Source organism: Channa argus, chromosome 13 (assembly GCF_033026475.1).
Source record: "Channa argus isolate prfri chromosome 13, Channa argus male v1.0, whole genome shotgun sequence".
In the NCBI taxonomy this organism is placed as follows: Eukaryota; Metazoa; Chordata; class Actinopteri; order Anabantiformes; family Channidae; genus Channa; species Channa argus.
In genome coordinates this window covers 1,257,553-1,263,552 of record NC_090209.1, presented here as the reverse complement: position 1 = coordinate 1,263,552, position 6,000 = coordinate 1,257,553, and the positions used below count along the sequence as shown (strand labels likewise).

The 6,000-nt window shown below is 39.6% G+C and overlaps 1 protein-coding gene across 1 annotated transcript in view; it reads left to right on the top strand.

Annotated features, from left to right (window-relative positions):
- The first annotated feature begins 1,948 nt into the window (after nt 1–1,948).
- oprl1 (opiate receptor-like 1) overlaps nt 1,949–6,000 on the top strand; it is a 118,147-nt gene continuing 114,095 nt past the window's right edge. Inside the window, 1 exon segment of the mRNA XM_067528031.1 lies at nt 1,949–2,396. The gene's annotated coding sequence lies outside the window, so the exon portion shown is untranslated.

The following is a 6,000-nucleotide window of genomic DNA, read 5'->3' as shown; positions in this document are numbered from 1 at the left end:
TATAAATAAAGTTGAATTGAATTGAATTATCTTCTGGTTTCACAAATAGATAGAGCTGGTCTAATGGTAAGACCTTTCAAATCTGTCCAATTCTCTTTTGATATTGTCTGTGGCTGGCCAAATTTAAACCAGAATGAAATTCCCTGGAAAGATAAAAAGGTTGAAGGGAGACAGCTAGCAGTTCAATGTCCATGGTGCACAGTGACGATGACCGTTGAGCACCAATGTTTGCTTAAATAAAGGGGGATGCCGTCACTGTGGTTTCCCTGTAAGCTCACTTTCATGTTCGAGTCTCAGAGGGGTCCTCAAGCCATCTATATGCAGAGAGTCATTGTTGTTGTTCTGGTGGAGCCATTTCTCAGTAAATGCAAAGAGTGAAGCTTTTTTTGTTGTAAGAAGCTTCCTCTTGGTTATGAGAGTGGTTTCGGAGTATTTACTTTGGAAATGTAGTTGTATTAAAGGTTTGGTGGGAGTAATTAAGCTTTAGCAGATCTCTAGAGTATGTGAAGTGTTGGCCCCAAGCATTACTGTGTCCATTTGCAGTGACAAATTGTAGAAAGTGCAAAATCTGTGGCAAGTGCTGGGCCACATGCAGCGGTAACAACAATTAAAAAGAAGGAAGACCCAACGAGGCGAGCATGAAGCAAGAGAAAAAAAGCGTGTCATGAAAGCAGCATAAAATAGCCCTGTCTGTACAGAATATTCCGCTGCTGTACCATACGTAAGGTACAAATTTAATATGAACTATAAAATAAATATGTACAGAAACGACTTTTCTTTCTCACGACTTCTTATTGTAACACAGCACACAACACAACACAGTGAACATATATCACCTGTCGTGATATGGCCCTCAGGTCCACTTCCTGCCTTGGACTTTTATTTTGTAGTCTTTTCTCGATTTTCCTGTTCCCAGTCTGTTCCACCATCTTTATTATTCACAATCAGTAATTTCTGTTTAGACCTGTTCCTCTCACTATTTAGACCTAGCTTTCCCCACAGTTCCCAGCCATATCCTCGTCTTACTCCTGGACAGTACACCTTGCTCCCTGCTTTACTTGACTAATGTTATTTGGATTCCTGACTTGTTTTTTAAACTCTGTTGCCTGTTTCGGATCTGAAGTTTGGACTGTTTTTGCTTTCTCTTTCCTTAGTCATTTTACCTAGTGTTCATTTGGGTTTGTCCATGACAAATAAAAGCAATTGAGTCAGCTCAGCGGACCCCTGATTTACTGACTTTGGCAACAGGCATTATTCTAGTAATATCTCATTCCCACAGACAAACTGCATCATCACTCTCATACACAGGAAATACATATACATGGTTAATCACAGTGCATAAGGCCAAATTATTTCTTAAAGGAATTCTTGAAGAGTGGTTAGTACTCAAGCCTCAAAGTTACATTTTTTAGGTTTGACCCTCAGTGACTGAAACAAGAACATAAACTCCACACAGAACAAAGACTCCAGTTTCCTCCCAAACTCCAAGGACATGCAATTAGGTTAATTAGTGTATGTAAATTAACATAAACGTGAGTGGAATGAAGTGTGAATGGTTGTCTGAACAGGTCACTAGTCTCACATATACAGTGTGTAACCTGCCTTTAGCCCATTGACAGCTCGGATGGGCTCCACCCTCCTCCCCACGACCCTTAAGAGGATGAACGATGAAGATAATTGATTGATTTCTTGTAGGAAAATGCCACATGAAGGTAACAGGTGATAATAATCCAATTATGAGTTCCTCTGTAGATGTTGAACTGCACATGAGTAGCAGCATGGACATTCATATGTTATATGATAAGTAATTGGTTACATGTGCTGCAAGTACAAACAGCTCTACACACACAAAAACACACAAAACAGTTCTTCTAGATTCAAATGTGCATATGGGAGAAGAAGAGAGGTGGTGTTGAACAAACCTTCATCGATCTGTCGGAGAGAGAGAGAGAGAATAAGGGAGAGGAAAGAAATGGAAGAAAGCGCAGCGCCTGGCTGCATCTTAATCATAGTAGACCCCTCCTCCACATCTCTCTGTCTCTCTGTCTCGCTCTCTCTCTCTCTCTCTCACACACACACACACACACAAACACACACTCTCTCCCCTGACAGCTGATGCTGACTGAACGTGAAGCCGTTTTTCCTTCCCCTCGTCATCCCAGGGAATCTGGACGGACGGACGGATGTTTTATAGGGGTGTGTTTGTGTGTTGGATTTTGACACGGGCTCCTACGAAGTGATGACAGCGGGAGGAATTCAAAGAAAATAAAACACGTAAAGAGACAGCGGACAGACACTAACAGTCTGCACAGCAGCGCAGAGAGGAACAACAACTTCCAGTGCCTGTGTCCTCGGGGCGGTCTGCGGGGAGCACCGGAGCTGTTGGCATCACAAAGGTAGGATGTTAACACACTGCCTGCTGCAACAATACATCTACCACACGTATCTACAGCACATGAATGCGCATATACATTTCTCCTGGACCACCACAGCGCACACAGCGTGGAAAAACGGCGCCCATGTCCGTCTGCACTTTGTCAGGGTGTTTATGTTGAGCTCCCTCAGCTGAAAGGTTGCCATAACACACAGTATAGATACTAATGGCTCACGGCGCTGCGCGTGCGTGACGTACTTCCAATTATTTTGTGGTGCATTTATGTGTTTGCAGTACGCGTGGTGCGTTAAAGTGTGCACTTGTTTGTGACACCTGTTTCGTGTTGTGATACATTCAAGTGACCGGTTGCGTGGCAAAAACAAAGGAAGTTTGCTGCATTCAGGTGTGTTTTATGCTAGTAATCCATAGTGTTGTCATATTGTGTGTGAACCTCTGTGTGGTGCATTTCTATTGTGTATACTGTGCATGGTGTCAGGGAGTGGAGGTTTTATTTATGCAATTTCTTGCAACACTCATTCCTCATATCTCCACTGCTGAAATAAGGGTGTTTTTAGTGAGTGACTTACATTACTTTACAGCATGGAAATGTATTTGTGACAAAAAGTGCATTAAATATATTCAGGACAAGATTTGTGAGCTTTCACCAATTTTCTGTAATTTTCTGTGTGCATTACTGCAGTCTGTAACTGTAACATCAAACTTAGCCATCTCTAACTCAGGTTGATTACTATTATCAATTAGAAGGGTTTTTATCAATTTTAAAGGTTTTATACATATTTGATCCAAAAGTTTTAAATTATTTAAATTATACCACATCAGCAGGTGAATTTGCTCTTTTGTTAGGAAACCGGTTATTCAAATGTTTCATTATTCAGAGCACTAGTATCACTGCTTGTAACTATTCTTCATTCTATTGAGTTTCTAGTGCTGTTGTATCTGTGTAGATGAATGCAGTCATGCAGAATGAGCTCTTGATAGAGATGAGAGCACATTTATGAACAGTGCTGTGATGCCAGAGATGTGGCATTTTCCAGTAATGACTAATGACTTGTAACAAATCCCACTTAGAAAGACCATAAACACAATAGCCTGCCCTGTACAAAAGGTGTGTGTGGATAAAGGTCCCTCCATCAGAGCAGTCAACTCATTTGCAAAGGGTTGCAAATATACAGAATGTGCTCAGAGTTACAGCCTGTGCGTTAGCTTACAGTCACTAGAGCTCAAACCTTGATGATTTTTGGAGTTTGTGTACATGACTCATGGGACAGACCTGTTGCTGATGTGTACCTAGAAGAAAAAATACAGATACCTGGCATTAAAACAGCCAGTAAACCAATCGTCTCTTCATCAATCTGATGCTGCACTGCTTTGTTTCTGTCTCAAAACAGTTGCTTGTGTCAGCATGTAGTCGAAGACGTTTAATAGCAAGGAACCAAGTTTGCTGATATTTCCTGTTTCCACTTACATTTACATTTACATTTAGTCCTTTAGCAGACACTTATTGAGGATTCCTCGTACTTTCCCATGAAGTGCATTCAAGGAACCTTCTTAGGTGTAAATTTTTTTTTGAGGGAATTGTTTCGTGTGTTTCCACAGTACGATCAAATCCCTGGGAAGATTATACCACAGGTTCACCAATTTTCAAGTCCACTGTCCCAGCCGTTCCATTGCAGAATGCTTTTTTTGTCAATTAATTGTATTATCTAGTGCTCAGATCAATTTCACCATACTGTAAAATGTTCTTCACATTGTACAGCATAAATGAAAAATATATTTACTTGGAGAAATGCACTTTCTGCAAAATTCTATCCTCCCTCCAATAGCAGGAAATGGCCTGGGTTTATGAATTGCAATAAGATGCTTTGAACCCATCAATACTCACCTACACGACCTTGTTAATACCTGCCTTTTTCTGGCAGACTAAGCACCTTTTTGTGAATTGCTACTACCCACTGCTTAGGTAGTGTCATTGCCTCATTTGCTGCTACTGTACTTGTTTTAAGTTAGCTTCACTCAAAAACAAAGAGTAAAGGTTTTTTTTTTTTTTACCAATTATCTCGAACTTGATGAAAACTAGTAAGAAGTGCATATTGTTGATAACTGATTAAAATTAACAAAAAAAAAAAATCAAAGCTAGTATTACTATTGGACACTACTCCAGTTTGTACTCTGGTGACTTGAAATTGTCTGTAGGTCTGAATGTGTGTGAATGGATGTCTGTCTGTGTGTTTCTCTGTGTTGGTCCTGAGATAGCCTGAAGACATGTTCAGGGTGGACCCCAGCTCTCACCCAATTATAGCTGGGATAGGCTCCAGCCCCCTGTGAGAGATAATGGATGGATCAGACATCAAACTAGCATAGGTAGATTCTGTCCACATCAACCTACAAATACAGAATTTTGTTATAGAGGAAACAGAAATGACACAGAGTATTTTTTTTCATGTATCAGTGTTTCTCTAGCCAGTTTTGTGTTATACAGACAGAAACCAGAAACTGACATTGTGTCTTTTTATGTAACTGTAACCATTCGGACAACAGTGAGCATGCTGTAAGGATGAAAATAAGCAGAGACAGCGTCTTCCTCCACAGTTTACCTCAACTGTATGGACTTCTTAATAACTGTTTGTATTATGTGTTTCCTCTGAGGAGGTGCTTTGAGCCTGCAGGTATCCAGCACAAAAGGTTGATTTGCAACCTGTGGATCTTTTTTGTGTGTGCATTTAGTTAGCTTGCTTGCTCGACAATGTTTAACAATTATATCACCCGGACAGTATCTCTCCAAGGATCATCCCAGTAATCTACTCTTTAGTTTTCATAAATAATAATTCTTGTTCATTGTGTTGCAGCATTCAGAATCATGTCACTTAGCCACCAAAATATCAGATCTTGTAGTACAACATACAGTTTTTGTATGATATGTTTAGGCATACTAAGGTTCAATTAAGGAATGACTGTGGTCTGGTTTGATATTCAAAGTCATTACATCATGTCCAGGCCTCATCATGTCCAGGCCTCTAGTCTATCAGCATCAACAACTTAATGCAATACCCCATAAGGCATTTCATCATTATTTATGAATAAATGTAATGCATTTTTGGAGATTTCTTTGAATCATTTGAGAAGACAAATTGCCAGTCACTACACCATAAGCTAATAAAAGTAAAATTTTACGCGATTCTTAAGAAAGTTAACAATTAATTTTTAAGCATGTAAAAAAATGTAACCCAGGGAATACAACCACAAGTGTGGCAAAGAAGATACATTCTAACATGGTTTCATCCACATCCAAATACCTGGCCATCACTTTCTTTCCATTGGCTTTGTCATGGAATTGCATTTTTCTGAAGAGTCCAAATGTTTAGCCCATGAACAGATAGGGCTCATGGGACATATTCTTTAAATGCTGCTACATATCATAAACAACTTTTTGGAACAACCTACCATTCTTAAATACTGTTGAAAGAGGCTGTGTTCCAAGACGAGGCTTTTTTAATTAATTTTTAAGAATTAATCTCTTTAAATTAGGTTTTCATTATTTTGGTACACAACCTTGAAGTTCCTAGTTCACTTTGGCTCTACAAGGAAAAATAAAACAGTTACATCAC